The 21,578-nt window shown below is 51.7% G+C and overlaps 1 protein-coding gene across 1 annotated transcript in view; it reads left to right on the plus strand.

The window, feature by feature from the left end:
• The first annotated feature begins 8,581 nt into the window (after window positions 1–8,581).
• LOC133351759 (prickle-like protein 2) overlaps window positions 8,582–21,578 on the plus strand; it is a 51,955-nt gene continuing 38,958 nt past the window's right edge. Inside the window, exon 1 of the mRNA XM_061567245.1 lies at window positions 8,582–9,342. The gene's annotated coding sequence lies outside the window, so the exon portion shown is untranslated. The remainder of the gene's footprint in view (window positions 9,343–21,578) is intronic.

A 21,578-nucleotide genomic window follows, 5' to 3' on the forward strand; every position in this document is an offset into this window, starting at 1 on the left:
ACATTTGTCTGTATGTCGTCCTATCAGTACATGGGTGTATTTGTACATCCTAATAGCTATTAGTTTATTTGTCTGCACATGTGTCTGGACGTGCATTCATCTGTCAATGTTATACTTGCATCTGTCTCTCTGTCATTCCATCTACCCGTCCGTACAGCCACCACCACCGCCACCACCACAGGTGATGGCACACCTGGTAGTTTAAATACTGACATAAAAAAACACCCCCCACACATGCCTACGCCTAAGTGTGGGAATCCTTACTGGTGAGGCATGTGCAATTTAAAAGCGAAGAATTTATGGGGCACAATTCCGCGTTGCACGTGTGTGGGTGCGTGTGTGCGGGTGTGTGCATGTGTGTGTGTGCGGGTATGTGCGTGTGTGCGTGCGTGTGTGTGTGCGTGCATGGGTGCGTGTGGGTGCGTGTGTGGGGGCGTGCGTGTGTGCATGTGTGTGTGCGTGTGTGGGTGCGTGTGTGTGCGTGTGTGGGTGGGTGCGTCAGTGGGTACGTGTGTGTGTGTGCGTGCGTGCGTGTGTGCGCGTGTGTGGGTGCGTCTGTGGGTGCGTGTGTGTACGTGTGTGTGTGTGGGTGCGTCTGTGGGTGCGTGCGTGAGTTGGTGCGTGTGTGGGTGCGTGCGTGTGTGGTGGCGTGCGTGTGTGCGTGTGTGTGGGTGCGTGTGTGCGTGCGTGCGTGTGTGCGTGTGGATGTGGGTGCGTGGAGGTGTGTGGGTGCGTGTGGCGTGTGTGTGTGCGTATGTGTGTGCGTGTGTGTGCGTGTGGGTGCGTGTGTGTGTGCGTGCGTGTGTGTGTGTGAGTGAGTGCAGCATGGTCCCGGTTAGCGCGCGCTGCTCCACAAACCCGGCGAACCAGAGTTCGATTCCCGCTCACGCCCAATAGCAGTGGCGATTATTTGAACCGGTCCTGGGCCTCCTCGAGGTCGACTCAGCCTCAAATGAGTACCTGGTGCGGTGTGTAACAAACATCGCCACTGGAAGAGACAAAGGCGGTCGGGCGTTGTGCTGGCCACCCACCCTGCTCGTGTTCCACAGCGCCGGCCTTCGTAGGCGCTACTCGCTAACAGCACTTGCCCCATCAGTCTGTGAAGGCTACACGGGGGATCTTTGTCTTTGTGGGGCGTGCGTGGGTGCAGCATGGTCCCGGCTTAGTACACAGCCTCTGCAAATAACAAGGGGACCCCCACGAAGCCTCAATTTGCTCAGCATGCCACTCGTGTTGCATATTAACTCCAGCCAGCCTCCACTGGACACAGGCTCGTTATTATGTTTTTTTTTTAAAGATCAAAAACACTGATGGGGTAGCTTTTTGAAAATGTTTGCGGGGGTCTCCGGTTAATTTCCTTTTTTTGTTTCCAGTTCCCTTTTTAATTTGTTGTTAGCTTGACACGTCAGCTCTCTCTCGACAAAATATTATCCGTGACGTCGTTTTTTTGCTAGTGGTTAGATCGCGTAAGTATGAATGTGTCGTTTTACCAGCCACCACCGCGACACAGCCAAATCAGTAAGGTTTGTCGCGTAAACAAAACGTGCCAATTCAGTTGCTACTTCAGCCCACCGGTTGCGTGCTGGAGAGTAAAATCCACGACATTTACTATTTGAGCACTGCGACGATTTCGCCCGATGATGCCGGATGCAACTTGCTTCCAATCTCTTTGGTTCTTTCGGTAAAGTCACGTAGGTATAAAATAAAATAAATCACGACGTTTCGGGCGCATGCCTGGTCTGCGCAGACCACGCTTTCCCACCTGATGACGGACGCTTGTGTTGCGCCCGAAACGTCGTGATTTATTTTATTTCTACCTACGTGACTTTACCGAAAGAACCAAACGGCATGGATTCCTGCAGTCACGAAAGCTTCAAATCAAGACTGCTTCCAATCGTTTGAGCAAGAAATCTCCGCGAATTTGACTCCCATCTCGACGATGGGACCACGTTCGACTCAACGTGAAAGAAAATCAGCAACATTCTAGACAACCTCCCTCTTGCATTGTCACGGAGAAGCGTTGCCGGGGCAAGGCGCACGCCCGACAGCGGCGCATGATGAGCTCGTGCGTAAAAGCGAAGTAGGTGGCAAGTGGGGGGCGAGTGGGGGGCGATCGCACAAGCAACTCACCCGGTGCCGCCCTTGCTGGGAGACTGATAAACCGTTTCGCCCTCGGTCCAACCGGTCGGGCGAAAGCTTCTATCAAAGTCGGTCTCGCTGGGTGGCGCGGCCCCGCACCGCAATGCACCATTGCCAAACTATCGTCCCATCTCATATTTTGGCAGTCTGCGCGCACAGAATGTAAAACAAGGTCACGGACCACGCGAGAGTGTGTGTGTGTGCGCGCGTGTGTCCGCACTCGCGCGCGTATGGGGAGCGGTAGCGTAACGGGTGAGCGCGCTGTACAATGAACCTCGGGGATGAGTTCAGTTCCCGCTCACGGCCAACTCCGGTGGCGATTATCTGAACCGGTTCTGGGCCTCCTCCCCAAGGTCAACTCAGCCTCAAATGAAAGTATCTGATACGGTGTGTAAACATCGCCACCGGGGTGGTGCTGCTCACCCACCCCCTTGTTGTGCTGTGCTGGCCTTCAAAGGTGCTGCTCGCTAACAGCACTTGCCCCAACAGTCTGTTGAGGCTGTACGGGGGAGATCTTTGTGGTTGTACTCGCACGCACGCCGCACGCGCGCGAGCGACCCGGAGCGTTGGGCCGCTTTCCGCCAACGAATCTCGGCTACGTGAGCTGAGCGGATAAATCTGCCGAATTAACGGGCGGCCTCGACAATTCGCTTTCAAATCGCGCGGGATGTTACGGCACTCGCGTGTGTGCGGCGCGCACGCGCGGCTTTGCGAAACGGCAGCTACAAGCGATAAGGTGATAAACGTGAACCTAGAGAGAGACAAAGTGCAACACGTGCAATGTACCGTGAAAAAAAATGTAAACAACTTTTTTTTCTCTCTCTCCCTCTCTCTCAACAGACACAAAAACTAGATTTGTGCAGAACGCGCTTAGCGTTGTTCCCGATGGGGGAACGCAGCCAATCGCAAGTGAACGCGACCGAACGTGACTCATGCAGTCCTATCAATTGCAGAGCAATAGGCAGCTTCGTATCATCATCCGCAGCCGTGATCTGTCCACAGCCGTCGCTCAGCCTCCGCTGTGGACGTTCTGTCAGGCGCGTTTCTCTTTGTTGCCTCTTATTATTGGGGCGCCACGGTGGCTAGGAGATGTTAACAACCTCGCCTGAATTGCAGGAGGTTCGTGGGTTCAATCCCAACCATGACGCCTGCTGCTGCTGCTGTATATTTGGAGTCTGACACGATCTCTCTCTCCCCGCGGTCGCGTGGATTTTTCTCCGGACCCTCCAGTTTTTCCCTCCACATTTTAGAATCAACATTGCACGTTTAGAAGTATTTGGCTGCTTACATTTCCACCGGATAAGCCACTTTGTTGAGCTATCATCTGTGGCCAGGTCGCTTCTGAAAAAGAGCTATATATCTCAGTGAGCTTTACCTGGTAAATTAATTTTTTTTATTATTCCGTCGTTAGTGTCCAGCGCAGGTCACCATCGTCCGGTATAGCGGACGCGTCCTGCCCAAGCCTGCTGCTTGTGTTTACTTTGTTGTCCTTCCCCGCAACTACGATTAGCACGGTTGGCTACGTACGGTGCGAAAGAAGTTCAGCACACATGCATACAAGCCCACTTACTTTTCTTCACGATCAACACGGTGTCTCTGAACGGCGTCTCTTCTCTTATCCACGTCTTTGTTTTTCTGTCTGTCTCGGTTTACCTCCAGGCATACGTACGCCTGCATTTTCATGAGGACGCAATTTAGAAGACTTGCATAGCTGGCCTCAGATGTGAAGATATATCCTCGGATGGGCACAACTGGGAAACTCAAAACACAGTGTGCATACCTAGGGCAATGTTCGTCATGCTGTTTTCGAGTCGGTGCTTTTCTTTTCTTTTTTTTACCTTCAAAAAGATGACAAATTGTGGTTTATTCCGACGACAGAAGCTTCAAATACACGGCAAGCGCACGATCAGCCAGGCTCAGTCGCGTGGATTGAACGTCGTGGCGGCAGAGTAGCACTCCCACACTGCCGTGGGGTAACGGTGAGCGGCGCACTGGACTTGCAATCCAGAAGTCACCGCGAACGATTGTATCTCCCAGGGGCAGACGCTGGTATAGTGGAGCAAGTTTTCTGATATCGCCCCCCCCCCTTCCACCACTCCGCCTTTGTCCACCCAGCAGTTATATAATTGGTACGCCAGAGTTAGTTGACCGGTGGGTCACGTACCACGGAATAAAGTGTGGGTGATCAAGTGGGTGAGGCGGGAGGGGGGGGAAATAACTTCACAGATTCTGTCTTCAAGCTAAACAATAAACCATTAACCGCCGGAACCATTCCCGAGTAAGGATACCCCCCTTGATTTGCAAAGCGTGTCTCTTGCCTCTGACTGAGGCCCTGTATTTTTAGACAACACAGTGGCCGAAGCGCTGATCTCAGAACTCAAAGTACTCTTTGGTTACAAAGGGACGCCAATGATTAACTCATTTTTTGTTCTCCTTTTTGAGCCGCCCTGGCAGAAATGCACGGCTCCTTTTCTCCCCCCCACCTCCACTACTGCCATCAATATACGACATGGACGAAGGCGGGTTGAGCGTAAAAATGTGGCCAGCGAGCAGTAGCTGTGTGACCAGACGGTTGTAATGTTTTAGGAGAGGTCGCTCACCTCGCTTCATCTCACCTCGGACAGCGGATATCCTCTCGGGCAAGTCCCAAAGGAAGGAAAAGGGAACGCGCACCCAACCCCCCCGCCGCCCCCTCCCCCGCCACACCAACAGGGCATCCTCCACGGAGATGAAGCGATGAAATCGGATCGGATTGGTGTGCAGGAGCTCGATGGAATTAAATTGCTACATCTTCTTTGTGTGGCTGATGTGGATGTTAGGGCATTTTGGTGCGAAACACAGGCAGATTTTTTTTTTAGAATGTAAATAATCGAAACGCAAATTAAGCGCGAGAACTTGAGTCCAACTACTTTGTTTCATAAAAACCCTCCGTATTTATTAACATTACACAAGGCTGCGGTGATGGTTAAGAACCGCTGCTGTAGAGTAACAGCTGTAGTGATCTTACATTCAGGTGGTTGATGAGCCAGATGACTGTGTCAGGAGTAGCGAAGTGGTGAATCGTCGCTGTGACGATGGTGACGACGCCTCCTCATTCGTTTTTTGTGAATCGGGCATCGAGTCGCTGTACATTCCATCATGGCATCAAGAGACCATGAGAAATGGTGAGGGCTTTGGGTGGAGTCCTTTATCCAACAGTGGATATATAATGCTTGGTGATGATGATGATGGTGTGACATACTCTTTGTTTGGCGTCACGAGTTCAAATCCCGGTCAGGGGTCAAACTCAACCCATCATCTCTCGCGCGGTCAATAAAATCAGTACCGCTTTATTGGCAGTAAACAGCGGTTAACCCGTGTGGAGACTGGGCCCTGCCATGGCAATGAGGAGTTTCTACCCCTGGAGATGGTACTGTTTGATAAAAGTGTCTTAATCGGTAAAGGTGCCGCCCTGCAATCACTTGCCAACGTCACTGCTGGTGGAAGGGCCTCCTCTGGAAGGTGCTTTGGCCTACTCTTTCACGCTGGCCGGACATCTTGGACGATGTCGGAGTACCCACCACACTTTAGCTCACCACACGCCACCTGCCAATCGACTCATCTTGCCGATGTCTTCGAGTGTGGCAGCAGGAGATCAAATCGGTTGAACCGGTGACCGCTGGATTGCGAGTCCAGTTTCGCTTACCATTGCACAACCACTGCAACTTCCATCCCGCAGACTCTTTGATGCCGTATTTATAATAATTTGGCAGCTTTTGTCGAGGTTGGTTAGAGCTGATAACGCGAGCCCTTGAGATTTCACAACGCGTGCCAGCTGTGTCACGGCTTTTATGACTAAATTTAACTCGTAAAACGTATGTATTCGAAAGAGTATTCTGTTTTACCTTCGTTTTACGGGCTTAAAACAAACAAACAAATCCATTTAACGACTCATCCTGAGATAGATGAAAATACGTTTCCGTTTCTGTTTGGTGTACTGAGTTAGGCAAGGATGCTTGCCGTTTTAAACAAACATTTACGGGGGTGGTTTTTTTGTGTTCACTAAATATTTAGTCTGGTAAGGGCATGGAGTAAAATACACCTCATCTTGTTTGTGTCCCAGGTCTCCAATGAAATTCGTATTTTCGTGATACTGAACGGCCAGTGATGCACAAGAAACTCTGCATTCGTCAATAATTCTTGGGCTGGAGGACAAATGCCTGGTCTCTCTGCGACGAGGAAAAGGCCCTTTGCCTGAAACGTTGCCTATCGTATATATTGCTTATCGTTTCAGGCCCGTGTTGTGAATGAACGTGTTGAGATGTTTTTTTTTATTGTCTATCGAAATAGTTCTGCTATCTAAATGGTCTCTCGGTTTGTCGGTGGAGGGTCGCGATAGACTGGGCGATGAATCTCGGCTCGTGTGCGGTGAGCTAGATGGGACAGATTGATGTAGAGTGTTGCACAGCAAGCACGCAGAGGCATTTATGCAGCAGTGGGTAGATCATGGCTGAAGATTATGACGATGGCACGTGGCGATAATGTTGACAATGGCTTCACAAATTTTTATTTAAAGCTTTCGTGAATGCAGGGATTCGTATTCTTGGTTATTTCGGGAAAGTCACGTAGAAGGGAAATAATATAAATATAAAACAATTAAAAAAATTCTTGCTGTGGATTTCACACCTGATGATGATTGCTTGTGTTGCAGTCGAAACATCGTGAGAATTTTTATTGTTTTATATTTATATTATTTTATGATTTTCTTGCTGTGGATTTCACACCTGATGATGATTGCTTGTGTTGCAGTCGAAACGTCGTGAGAATTTTTGTTTTATATTTATATTATTTTATTATTTCCCTTCTACGTGACTTTACCGAAAGAACCAAGACTATAATGGCATCATAATTGATATGACACCGAGGCCAGTTTGAGAGACGCAAATAAAAAAATATAAAATTCGCCATCACAGACTTCAAACCTTGGTGCCAATTATTTTTTTCTGTGCAACTCGGGCGAGCCTTTTAATTAATTTCCATCCACATGCACTGGCACGCATCTCACTTCGTTTCTTTTTTTTGTCCCATCTGCCAGAGCTCCACATCAAAAGCTGTGCCACGTTTTTTTTTATAACCTGTGCAATTCATATTATAACTAAACATCTAATAGGAATGAAAATAATAGATTTGAAAAAAAATTGCCCTTTATTTTAACTTTCATCGCGTAGTGGATTAATGATGATGGTTTTACCCAGGAAAGCCTCACATAGTCTCAGGACTCGTTTTTTAAGGAGTGTCTCGCAATGGGATATTTGGCCCAATTCTGTGAATGAGAGCTTGGCTTCGTGTGGGTGGAAGCCGGAGAGAGCCCGGAGGAAACTGCCGCGGTATGACGGGGTAACGCTCAGCGTTCCACATAGATGGATTCATTAATCCATTGTTATACAGTACTAGCATCTCTGGCGACCTTTGCAACCTCAACACCAGGTATTATACAAATCCTAACCAGGCTTAAAGTCATCTTAGTGTCCGTAATCCAACTATTTCCGGGTGCATTTATGGTTAGTTATTAGTGGGGGGGGATGTATTTTCTAAAATATTTCAGCAGCAAGTTTGTGCAAAACTTACTCTAAATATTCCTATTTGTTTTTTTAAGATTACTGTTTCTATGACAACGTGTGCTTTTAAAAAAAGTAGAACATCTAACAATCGCGTGTATTCCGTCACCCAAGACGAGGAGGAGGCGTGGATTTTAGACAGTGTCCGTTTTGTGTGCGATGTTTATTTCTACTTGGCAGGAGAGAAAGAGGTAACACGCGCGGAGAGTGGAGCCCATTGTCTCAAACCACAATTTACAAAAACGTGGGCACTGTGCAATATACATATTTGGCACCGTGGTCATTGTGTTTTTGCAAATCAGAGTCTAGACACTGACAGACTGGCCAGTACGTGGCTTTGAATAGGGTTCAGGGCAGGGAGGAGGAGGTGGTGGTGGTGGGGGAGGTATTGTTGATGGTGGAAAGTGGAGGAGGGCACACACACAGAGAGAGGAAGGGCCAGCGAGACGAGAGAGATGATGAGAGCAGTGTTATGCATATGCGTTCTGGGCGTGGCCTACTCGACCGAATCCATGCCATTCAGGCCAATCCACAAGAGCAGCAGCAGCAGCAGCAGGCACAGCTGAGTTGCCAGCTGGTGTGTGGAGGACACCCAGAGGGAGGCGACGGAGAGGGAAGGAGGAGCAGGAGGAGGAGGGAGGGAGGGAGGGGAGGGGAAGCCGGCGGTGGGTGGGTGGGTGAGGGTGAACGAGAGAGGTGGGGGAGGGAGGCTTTTTTCTTCACCAACGCTACAGGCGGAGCATTTGGCCTCGTCGAAGGCCAATGGGAAGCCAGCGGCTCGAGTCACGGGCCCCATCGGGGTTATTTAAACACCCCCCCCCCCCGCTATAAGAGCGCTCGCGGAGATGCTCCCGCTGGCCAAAGCTGAGCGCGCTCGCCGCAGACGGGATAAGGGAAGACGCAGAGGAGGGGGCAGGAGCGAGGCGTCGTGCGGTGCTGCACGGTGCCGCGGCTGACGACGTGGAGAGAGAGAGAGGCGCTCGCTGAGTCCCGTCTGACGTGTGACTCCCCCATCCCCCCAGCGTGACACAGAAGCTCACACGACGTGTGTGTGTGTGTACGGTCAAGGGGCCACCACCACCACCACAACCTCGCTCTGTGTGCGTCCTGGAACTGTCGGCGCAGGATCAGGGAGCGAGGGCCCCCCCACCCCACCACCCTCACCTCCTCATCCCGTGGAATGTCGCGATCGCTTTAAACTGCGAGAGAAGTCCGCCAAGCATCACCGCCACCGCAGCAGTTACAACGAGGAGGGAGCTTTGTGGGGTTCGGCGGTGGATGGGGGGGGAGGTTCAGCGAGATAGTTTCTGAGTGAGAGAGGGGAGAGATCTTCCTCTCCCCCCCACCACCACCCCCCAACGTCTGCTCCTCCTCCTTCCTCATCGTGTGCTGGGAGCAGCAGCAGCAGAAGAAGAAGCAAGCAGCCGCAGCAGCAGCAGCAGCGCATCGGCGTTGCGAGAAGAGGCATCGGCCCGGAGACTTACGTGACTCGCCGTCCAATGCGCTGCGTCCGCTCCTCGCGGTGACCACCGAGGAGGAGAAGGAGGAGGGAGGGAGATTGAGAGGAGAGAGTTCGTGGTTATTCTCCTTCAACTCCGTTTCTCAGGTGAGGAGTCACTTAGTCGGCTCGCGCAGTGCAGCCGCGTAAGGGGTGTTTTTTTTGTTTAGGGGATTTATGTTTCGGTTGTTGCGAGTGGTATTTTAATTGCTATCTTGTGCGCTTGTGCATGCACACACGGTCTCGCGCCTGTGTCCACACACTCGGGCAGGCGCTCTCATACACACACACTCGGTCCGGCTCACACAGTTTCGCTTTCATGCTCGCACAAGCACACGCACAATCTGGCTCACAGTCTCACTCGGTCTGGCTCTCACACACACAGTCTGCCTTGCTCACTCGCACAGTCTGTCTCTTGCACGTGAACAGTCACACACAGAGGCATGCGCCACAAGTTTTAGCCCCCCCCGACTCGCACGCACACAGTTTTATCGCACACACACTCAGTATCGAACGCACACACACGCACACAGCAATGAGCAGAGTTCAATGCAGCTTCTTTCTACTATATCACACGCAGTTTCTCAATACACTTACACACATACGACCTCGCACAAAGACAAAGATCCCCCGTATAGCCTTTAACAGACTGTTGGGGCGAGTGCTGTAAGCGAGCACATATGAAGGCCGGCACGGCACACGAGGGGGTGGGTGGCCAGCACCACGCCCGGCCGCCTTTGTCTCCCGCGGTGGTGATCCTTTTAGATACCGCACCAGGTACTCGTTTGAGGCTGAGTCGACCTAGGGGAGGTCCAGGACTGGTTCAAATAATCGCCACTGGTGTTGGCCGTGAGCGAGAATCGAACCTTGGGTCGCCAGGTTCGTAGCGCGGCGCGCTAACCACTACACCACCGCTCCCCCCACACACACACAGACAGCCCCGTCTCACACACTCCAATATTTTTTTTCGCACAAACACGCATCTAAAACATTCTAGAGTGGGGAAATTAATTAAAATTGTGTTATTTATTTGGGCCCCTGTGTTTTGTGGAGGGGCGGCGGGGGGGTGTTATTTGGTGTTTCTGCCTTGCTTCTGAACCTGGTACAAAGTAGCCGTCTCGCCTGAGCTCAATTTGCATGTAAATTGATCGTGTGATGTGTACTGCCACTGAGTGGCCGTGATGTGACGGGGGCAGACTTTTGTTTAAATTATAAATGTAACCGCACTTTGAAATTTTAACTCTTTGAAAGTTCAAACCCTAGCGACGGACACCTCTCGTTGTATATGTATTGCAGACCAAAAAAAAACTACTAAAGCACTTACAAGAGTACTTTTAGGTGTTATATATTATTTTGAATCTACGCGTTACATGATTAAATCTGTAGATTCTCAGGGTTGGGTTTAATGCACAGCGAGGTCGTGAGGGATGATGGTGGCCTTCATCCAGCAGTGGATCATGATCACGGCTGACCATGGGCGTTTTTGCTCAAATACGCAATCACGTCCGAGGAGTGTTTTGTCACCCGCGTACGCGTAAGACGCCGCTGCACTTCGTTATCGTATAGCCATGTTCAATCCACTGCTGGACGAAGGCCTCTCCACGCACCCACCACAACCCGTTGGTGCGAGCGATGTTGGCGAGTAGCAACACCAATTCAGGCCGGTTACAGCGCACGAGGTGCACGTGTGGACCAGCAAAACCATGCCCGGCCGCCTTTGTCTCACCACCCATTGCCGATGTTGTTTACACACCGCGCCAGGTGCACATTTAAGGCTGAGTGGACCTAGAGGGGGAGGTCCCAGAATGTATTGGGAATAATCGCCACCTACTGTCGAGCCATGGCCGGGAATTGATCGTTCGGGCCTCGCCGCTTAATTCACAACGCAACGCGCCTAGCACGACGTTTTCGCTCGCCAGCTGTAGTTATGTAAACCTTTAACAGACTGTTGGGGCAAGTGTTGTTAGCGAGCACCTATGAAGGCTGGCACGGCACACGAGGGGGTGGGTTGGTCAACACCACGTCCGGCCGCCTTTGTCTCCCTAGTGGAAATGTTTACATACCGCACCAGCTTCAAATTTGAGGCCGAGTCGACCTTGGAGAGGCACAGGACCGGTTCAAATAATCGTCACCGGCGTTGGACGTGAGCGGGAATCGAATCGGTTATCCGGGTATCGTAGCGCAGCGCGTTAACAACTACAAAGACAAAGATCCCCCGTATAGCCTTCACATATTGTCGGGGCAAGTGCTGTCAGCGGGCACCTAACCACAACACACACGAGGACATGGCGATGTAATACGCGTATCAGAGAGACGATGTGGTTGCCAGAAGAAGGGCTTTTGATGTCGACGACGGTGGTGTAATTCGTCGACGTATTGGGTTTATTGACGGTGCCCAAACCCCGCTTTGTGTGGGTCAGCCCCAGATCCCGTTTCACGGTCTGAGTGTCCCTTAATCAGGTGACACCACAGCCCATTGGGATTCATTCTGGGTTTTTTTTTCTCTCTTTGTATAACCAAATAATGATGTCATTTATGCGAACTGCCAAGTCTCAGGGTCCGTTTTCAGGAGAGGCCTGCATTTTAATGTTCGTCTAGTTTTCGTCTCGGGAGTGGTGTGTGTGTGTGTGCCATTGTTTTATATTGCATTTGTGTATTGAATATAGTGCTGTAGATTATATCGATTAGCAGCACTGGGAGGGCGGGGGGGGGTTCTTGTCTTTTATATACATGCGTGCATTGTTGCGTCCTTTGGTTGTAACTCTGCCATGAGTCTTCATCACCGGTCAGCTCACGTGCAGGAGACGTTGCATCGCGGGACCATGAGAGATGATGTTTTTGGGAAGGCATCAACAATGGATAGATCGTGGCAGATGATGTGTGCGCGTGTGAGCGCTCACCCTTTAAGACGGGATAATCGTAGTTGCATCGTGACATTTTAGTCAAGAGGTCATCTTCTAAGCCACACGTCCCACTGTTGCATGGGGGATTCTATTTTCTTTCCCCGTGTGATTCCATCGTGCAACTCTTTCTCGAGTCAGCCACGTCCACACTATCCTCGTCACGTCTCGTTCCACCACCCTCGGTCTCCTGCCTCTCTACTTCCTCTTCTGTCCTGCCACACCGTTCGTCAACCTCATCATCCATCTCCTTGTCGTTGCATCGTTCAGTCGTGGCTAATTTTCACCGGGCTCCTTAACCGCTACTTTATTTTGAAACGGACGCGGTCGCATGCTCCTGAACCCGGCCTGACTGCACCGACCGCCGGGGCTGCCCGCGGCTGTTTTGGTTTTTTTTAACGTCACACCGACGTCCCCCCCCCCAACGCCCGTGCCTTAACCCCCCCCCCACCCCCCCCCAATTCAGCTGCTCCAAGTGGGCCCGGCAGGTCGAGGTCCCGAAGCAGGTGGCTTCGTCTTTGGCTTTTTATTGTCCTCCTGGCGAAGCAAAACGATACATCCGTTCACACCTCCCGTGCCCCCCACCACCACCAGCAGCAGCAGCCTTCGCCCCCTCCACACGGCACCCAGAGGGAGAGCGGAGAGGCAGTTTGGCGTTAAGCTTCGGGCAGTCAGGAGGGGTGGTTCGCAAAGCCCCCTTTTTTCTTGGTAATTACTCCAGTGTCGTCACATTTGAATCTTCGCAACGTAGTTTAATGCGCGCAAGGCTATCGCGAAGGTGCCACGTTTCACAGACGGGTATCGTCTGCCAGTGGGTGGCGATGTTGCTTTTTGGTTTTGGCTAGTACTTGGGGGAGTTGTGGTGGTGGGGGGGTCAAATAGGACTTTGAGATACCCCCTAATGGAGGGCCACAACGCACAAACCCGGTCGCTTTTTTCGCAGTGACAGAAACGACCGGTGCTCGAATTATTTATTTTAGCCCAGGTTGGAAAATATTCACCTCTAGGCCCCGATTAGTGCAGCTTTTACGATGCTTTGTAGTGGATGGACAAATGTTGCATGCGGGCCGTTTCGATGTGGCTTAGGCCCCACGGGCCGTATGGAATGCAGTTGTTGGGTCATTGGCTAGCTGTCGGGATTCGGTGACAGCACGAAGGGTCGTTTGTGTTGTGACTTTAGATTGTGGCTTCGTGTTCATTGCTGGCACTTCAGAGGGAGGAATTTCATTGATGTCTGCTCATGTGAACGCGTACAAAAAAAACATCATACCTTGGGTAACTAACACATTTAAGCGTGTAATTCATAGTTAACCTAACGGTGCAATTGTTTGTTTTAGGCCAACATTCACACGTGCATTCCGTTTGTCAATCCACTGCTTGATGAGGATAAGGGCCTCCTCCACACCGACGGTCCCGATACTGGTTGGTACAGGCGGGGATCATAGTAGACCAGGGGGGCGTCGGGAGTAGAGTACAACAATGGAGTTGGCTGCACTGCCCTCTGCTGCTCACGCTGAGTAGCCCCACAGCTCTGTGGCTGCCCTGTTTGTGCGTTGTGGTTGCCCATCCAAGCACTATCCAGGCTCAAGCCTGCTAAGCTGCCCATATCTAACTAATATTTGCTGTATTTGTAATTACACTTTAACCACCGGGTCTGACACGCATTTCCCGTGTTATTCTCAACGACAACAAAAACCTCACCGCTTTCGTGGCTAACGCCTGCGTTACAACAGAAGTACAACAAATTGGAACTGGCTGACGTTTCAGGCAACGAACCCGTCTATATATTTTTTTTTGCAGAGACAAAATAAAGGAACGGACCGCTTTTGCCAGTGCAATACAGGCATGAAACAGGAGTCTCTGCCCACAAACGTCGGCGCACTAATACACGTTTGAGTTGACAGGCAGTGTTTGCGACAACTGTGGTGAGATTTGACACTGCTGCCAACGCGCGTTTCGTGAATTTATTTCTATCCGAGTTTTTGCTCGGGGGGGGGAGGGGGGGTTGGTTGCGTCGTAGTGACACGCGACAGCTCTGCTTGCTGTGATGTGTTTGGCCAGGCTGGCTACGTTGCTCTGCGTGTGCATGCGCGTGTGTTTTCTTTTGCATGTGTGTGTATCGTATATATTTGTGCGTGTGTGGGTGGGGGGAGCGGTAGTCGAGCGGTTAGCGCGCTCAACTACGAACTCGGCGACCCGAGTTCGATTCCAGCTCAGCTCACGGCCAACTCAGGTGATGATTATATGAACCGGTCCCGCTCCTCCCCAAGGCCAACTCGGCCTCAAACGAGTGCCTCGTGCCGGTGTGTAAACATCGCCACCAAGGGAGACAAAGGCGGCCTTGCGTGGTGTTGACCACCCACCCCCTCGTGTTGCCGTGTCGGCCTCCATAGGTGCTCGCTAACAGCACTTGCCCTTAACGGCCTGTTAAGGCTACACGGGGGATCTTTGTCTTTGTCACCGTGCGCGCGTCCTTGGTAAATAACGACCGATCCTCCTGGGGCTGGATTTTTAATGGCTCCGTATTCCCATTGATTTCGGTTGAACCCTTGACCCCCCACCCCCCACCCTTTCAGACAGAGCTAAATTGGTTCTGTGTGCTTAACATAACAAGCTCGCATACACACACACACCCTTTTATCAGAACACTGCAACAACACTTACACCCTAAAGCGTGTAATGCAAGAGCATGCTTAGGCTGTCAGAATAAGGGTGCCCTTTTTTGCATTGCATGCTGGGCCTTTCTTGTTGTGCATTACACGGTACTGCGCGTTGCGTCAACCACATTGTTTTACATGTAATGCACAACAAACAATCTTGCTTAAAACGCGACAAAACCGGCGAGGGCTTTGCGTGTGTTTACGCAACTGCTTGCCGTAACATAAATTGTGTATTTGTTTAGGAAAATTTTAATCTGGAACAAAATTAATGGGTGGCGTTTGTGTACATGCGGCGGGTTTTTTGTGTCGCGCGACGCTTGTTTGGGAATCGCTGCAGGCCGAGCCACGTGGGCACGAGTGCCGCTTTGCTTCCAAAGTGCGGCTTGGATATGTGGAGGGGGGGGGGGGGAGGTTCAGCCGATGGCTTTGAGTTACATTCTCGCTCGGGGGAAATGCACCGGAGCCGATTCCCTGTCCCTTCGTGCCTCCGACGGAAACCAATTGTCTCGATGCACCGGCGACGAAACGCTGGCTGCTAACAGACAAGAAGTACGCACGGTACAGCAGTGGCAAAAAACAAAAACCTGACCTGACTTTCGACTTCTCCCCCATCTGTACCCCACCCCTCCACTCCCACCTCGTTTTTTTTTCATAAAAGCTGCCGTCCAATTATAAAGGTCTCATTTCGTCCCTGGAATTGCGACCCTTTTAGTAATTCATGTGTACGTTTTAATAATCGGCTTTCTTGCGCAGCCAGGCCAGAGAAGCGTACGCTCGCACAAAGACGCAGATCCCCCGCGGAGCTTGTAACAGACCGTTGGGGCAAGTGCTGTTAGCGAGCACCTAATACCGCACATACACATACACACGTCGTCTTCTTCTTCTTGCGTTCATGTCGAGGTTTGGTGGATGAGCCAGTGGGATGGATTCAGGAGTAGCCTGGTCAAAACCCGAGATCCTGCCGGTGAATCTTCGAAGGAGGGATGTCACTGTGCGCGCCACGCTTTGAGATTGGTGACCACCGTCACACACTGGGCTATTCTTAATTGACGAATGGTGGCATGTGAAAGCGGCATCTACAACGACAATCATCACCATATGGCCTACAGAGACTGTTGGGGCAAGTGCTGTTAGCGAGCACCTATCAAGACGATACCTATAATCGGATAGCTACATCATGCACACATTCACACACGCGCGCTCGCACACACATGCACTCTCATACACACACGCACAGACGCACGCACACTCACGCATGCGCACAGCGGGAGGCAGAGAGGGGGGGGGCAGAGAGAATTGGTGGTCGCGTATTGTTAGGGGCAAGCCCCCTGACCGCTCAGCCATTGTTCGTGATCTGTTTGCCTTGGAGCAGGGATGGCTTCCTAGTGGCAGTGTTCTCTCCAGCCCAACAACCCTCCTACCCCATCGCCCCCAATCCCTCATCCATCCAACCCCCATCCCTGCCGAATGCACAGCCCCCACTCCCCGCTACGCCACCCCCAACCCCCCCAGCCTCTCGCCACGGCCGTCCGTCTCCTTTTGATGCGTTCACGGCCTTGCCTGCGTGGCCACGTTGCTTGTGCGCCGCTGGATGATCAATCGTGCTGGGTGGCACGGGGGGGGGGTGGTGGCGGCTGGCAGGGGGTTAAGGCATGGGGGTTGTGAGCGGTGGGGAGGAGGTGGTGGTGGTGGACGATTGGGCAACGGGGTGGACGTTCACGATGGGTTGGACTTTTTCTCGACGAGCGAGGAAGGCTGGGGTTCTTGTCCGTACCGAGTGGAGAAGGAGGAAGGAGGAGGGGGGGGGGGATCTCACATTTTTTCTTGACCCCCCACCGCTTCCGCCCCCCCGAGAGGCTCTGGGCTCATGGGTTTTGGTGCAGCGATGCTTTGTAGTTCGCTCGCCATTGCGTTCTTACCCCCCCACCACCCCACCCCTCTCAACGTCTTCTTCTTCCTCGTCCTCGCGGGCCATTGTGGCTAAATTGGCTCATAAACAGGTGACAAGGGGAGTGATGTAGTGCAGCTGCTGAGCCGCTGAAATGACGGCTCGTTTCGGATCTGAGGCTCGCTCCCCTTTCGTTCCGGGCAGCCCCCCCCCCCCGCTTCCCCCGGGCGTGCGACGAGCGGTTGGCGTTAACGCCACGTGACCCCCCCCCCGCCCCCCACCACAAGTTATCTGCCGCGCGAGATTTTTGCTACGTGCTCGGGGAGGGGGGGCTGGTGGCTTTGGTGGTGGGTGGCTGGGTGAGTGGGTGGGTGGGGTGGTTGGGTGGCTGGGTCAAGGGGTGCCACATGTTTGCTGAGTGTGCAGAATAAAATGGAACCACATTTTTTAAAGGGGGGTAGAAAAAGAAAGCCACCGTAGTGTTACACACAACCGCGTGGGCTTTTATTCACGGTGGTGCCGTATGACCCTTGCCGCGCTCGTCCGGGGGAGGGAGGGAGGGAGGGGGGGTTGCCCACAGCGTGACGTCCAGCTCCGACGCTTCGTTTGCGTTACTCCACGTTGTGCAGGGAGCTTCTTCAGGGTGCGAATGTTCAGAAAACCCCTACGACCGTGATTGCGAGAGGTTTCTGCGCGCTCGCTCTCTCCGCTCGCCAGCCCCGTTCGCTCACTCGCTCACTCGTCCGATGGCTCGCCCCGCTCACCCACACCGCTCGTTCACTTTGAATGCAAAGGCTTTGTTCGTGAAACGTTTTCCACGATCGCCTAATTTACGGCGACAGTCCGACGCGAGCGCAGGTATCTTTTAAAATATGTATATATTTTTTTCCCCCGTGGGGAGTTGAATAGTAGAGTAGACATTAATCATCTATTTTTGTTTTACATTTGCTTGGACCGCACGCCTCTGCGCTAATCCACTTTCAAGCAGGGAATCTATTATGTATCCGATGTCTCCTGGAAGCGTCTCGGGTATTATTCTGGAGTGGCAGTGGTCGTTTAATTCAAAGCGCGCAGCACCGTTCGTTTAATAATAATGTTATTCGGCAACCTTTTGTCAGACCCACAATTGAATCAGGGCCTCCACATGTTGTGTCAGTCGTGGGTTTTGCTTGAGCATAAATCACCTTGCTCGTTACTACATATTGGTGACGTGGGATGGAAACCAAGACGGCCGGTTTAGATGTTGGCCGTGGCCAAGGAATTGAAATTAGGTTCATCGGGTTCATAGCAAAATGTGGCGTAGGCACTGTTCAATTGCTATTTTGTAAATACTCTATATATGTACCATACAACATGCCCAAAGACAAAAAACAAATTGTCATGAACACGATTCCATCAATGAGTACTAACGGGGCCAGCATCAGAATCTTTATTTAGACTCGAGTAACCCGGTGTCCAACTGAGATGTACGGTACACATTGAGCGTGTGAGCGTTGGATTGGTGCATCGCAGGACACCGTAGGAGTTGGCAACGACTTGGGCAGGCCTCCGTCCAGCAGATCATGATCTCATGAGAAATTCAATGGACATCAAATACATTTGGAGGAATCGCCGCAGTTGTCTGCACCGATGGACGCGATACACGCGATACACACACCTCGCCACATTTGGGATCGTGCAGCAGGAGCATAGGCACAAGTCACAAGAGACGCAAACACACGCAGGCCGGCTACAGCCATCGCCATCATCATCATCCAGAGGTCGCAAACGGGTTTTGATTCCTTACCCGTACCCGTTCCCGGCCGGGTACCCATTCCCTACCCGTACCCGTACGCTACCCGAAATGAGTGACAAACGGTTACTCACCAGTGACTCACGGCCTACCCGTACCGGGTACCCGGCCGCACCAGGGTCGCAAATGGGTACCCGTACCCGGCCCGGGTAGCCGGGTATCGAGTAAGGTACGGGTATCGGGTACCCGGTTGCGACCTCTGTCATCAACCGGCGATCTTGTCCACCGCTGCGATGAGGGCCTCCTCCCCAAAGCCGTCGTCATCTCTCACGGCCACGCGGCGCGACGGCCCTTGCTGGTCCGCTTGCGCGCAGAGCCGATCTCTCTCCCCTTTGGCTGCCGCTCTGCCCTCGTTCATCTCCACCACGGGGACGACGTCCTTCCCGGCGACGCGTCCTGCCCCCCAAGCCCACTTCGCTGTCCTCGACCATCGCCGTGATGTCCTCTCGCCTTCGTCTTGTTCTCTTAATAGCCGCCGTCGCACGCCGTGGCGTCTTCTTTATCCTGGCCCCCTCTTTTCTCCTCCTCCGCTTTCTCCGTTCAGGTTAACTTGTTTGAAAGCCTGGCACATTGATCATGTTTGCTCATGTGCTGGCTGCAGGGAGGGAGGGAGGAAGGAGGGAACACGTGTTTTATTCGTGCGTGTGCACATGTGCACGCGTGTGTGTCGTGGGGAACAGTGGCGCAGTGGTTAGCGCACTGCGCTACAGAAGCGCCACAACTTGAGTCTGATTCCCAGCCACGGCTGACATCGGCGGCGAAGCGATATCCGAGCCTCTCCAGGCCTCTAGGATCGACTCGGCCTTAAACGGTTGCAGTGTGTGAACATCGCCACTGGGGAGACAAAGGCGGCCAGGGGTGGTGCTGGCCACCCACCCCCCTAATGTACCGTTCCGGCCTTCATAGGTGCTCGTTAACAGCACTTGCTCCTACTGTCTGTGAAGGCTATATGGGGGATCTTTGTCTCTTTTTATGATGCAGGCTCTGGTATGGTGTATGCGCTGACGTGTGTGTGTGTGTCTGACGGGTTGTTAAGTGTGGGTGTGTAGGAGTTGAGGGGGTTAGGGGGATGGTGGGCTGTGTTGGCTGTAATGGGTGGCAAAAGGGCAGTCGGTGTTGTTGTGGGATGTATACATCACTGGGTCCACGCGATCAGAAGACGAGATATCAAGTTTCACGAATGCCAAACTTCAGAGCCAACGTTGACGCAAACGCTCGGAGCAAACATTCTGCTTTTGTAATTATAACTTTCCCAGCAAACATTTCGGTTTGAAAAAGAATACAAAACAAACCTCGACATCATTGTGTGGTTTTTTTTCTCCTGTGACACAATGTGAAGAACTATATTTAGATTGTGTAGAGCGTTTAGGTGGTTTTTTTGGTATATAACAACAAAAATAGACATGTACAATTAGGATTTTAAGACATTTATTTTAATAAGCGGCATCATTGTGGTGACAACAGTTTATTTGAGCTGCATAGGACGCTAACTGCGCTGCTAAACCGCCCACCTGAGTTCGAATCCCAGGCACAGTTAACGTCAGTGCATGCTGAGCGACGTTCAAACCGTTCAGCCCACACTGACCGTCGTATGGTGCAAAAAAATCCCTTGACCTACAACAGACCGAATGGGGGTGGCCTCCATCCATAAGGAGATTGATTCAGGGCACAACGTCGCTATTATAATTTTTACGTCAGTATAATGATTATTGTTATTGCGGTAATTACATAGCCTCATCCCGTAGGCCCTTTCTAGTTTACATGTGCCGCCACTCGGGCACGGCGTCCTGCGGCGCCATGTCTCCTCTGTTTGACAAAAAGACAGAAAAGCGAAATTTTTGCCATTAGCGGTGGGTTTTTAGTGCCGTTTAAAAAAAAATCCGTAACTTTACCTCTCTCGCCACTTAAGCTAATGTGCCGTTCATTTTCCTTGGGGTTTTTTTCTCCTCTTCTCGCCGGCATCTTTCTGCAGCAGGGTAGCGGGGGAACATGAAAGCATTGCTCAAAGTCTCGGCTGAGTTTGAGTTCAAATGCGAGATCCTGTTTCCTGAGCATGCCAGATTAAACCAACTAAACCACTACTCTATTTTGCCAGGTAAGGTCCACTGAACTACGTAGCTTTCTTTCAGAAGCGATCTGGCCACAAATGGTTTGCTCAACAAAGTGGGCTTATCACGTGGAAATGTACAGCGGCCGCGTGATGTTGTTTCTAAATGTGGAGGGGAAAACCCAGAGGACCAGGAGAAATTCCACGGGGAGAACACGCAAACTCCAAAATATACAGCAGGCTTCAAGGTTCGGAATCGAACCCAGGACCTCCTGTATACCAGGCGAGGTAGTTAACATCTCGCCCCAGGCCACTCTGGTAAATGAGTATCATATAGGTCTCTCAAGTTCTCAGCTAGTTAAACAAAATCAATTTCACATTTGAATGAATTAAAGCATGGCACGTGTCTGCACACACTGTATATACATGTTGGTCTAAGTAAAAATAAAATAACAACCAATATGTGAGTGCAGGACAAATAGGAATATCAAAGGCTCAGATACAATTTTTAATCACAATCTGGCACCTATCACGACATTACCACGTGAAATATAGAGAAACCCTTACCACGGCTCTTAACCATCGGTGTAAATTAACAGATTGTTACCACAATGCTTTTAAAGCACGTGTCACCATCAAACGAGTTAACATCCGAATGTCCGCTCAAGTGAAAGAATCGGTCGTTATGTTTTGAAACGGTCGCCGGGGTCGGCGTGTGCGATCACACACGCCGACAAAGCGGTTTATGCCGGTGGCTCGGATGGATATAAATCACGTAAACATTCACGGCTCTCCCGTGTGCGTTCGTCGCTGCAACACCGTACCCCCCGTCGCACGGCGCAAACCAGAGGTCGCAACCGGGTACCCGATACCCGTACCCTACCCGATACCCGGCTACCCGTACCCGGGTACCCGTTTGCGACCCCTGTTCGGCCGGGTACGGGTACGGGTAGACCGTGAGTCACTGGTGAGTAACTGTTTGTCACTCATTTCCCAACGTCTTGTCTCTTCTCACAATTCAAGTTCCTAGAATCAACCCAGCCGCGCCTGCAACATG

The sequence above is a fragment of the Lethenteron reissneri genome, chromosome 38 (assembly GCF_015708825.2).
Source record: "Lethenteron reissneri isolate LAM-NWPU_2019-01 chromosome 38, ASM1570882v1, whole genome shotgun sequence".
Lineage (NCBI taxonomy): Eukaryota > Metazoa > Chordata > Hyperoartia > Petromyzontiformes > Petromyzontidae > Lethenteron > Lethenteron reissneri.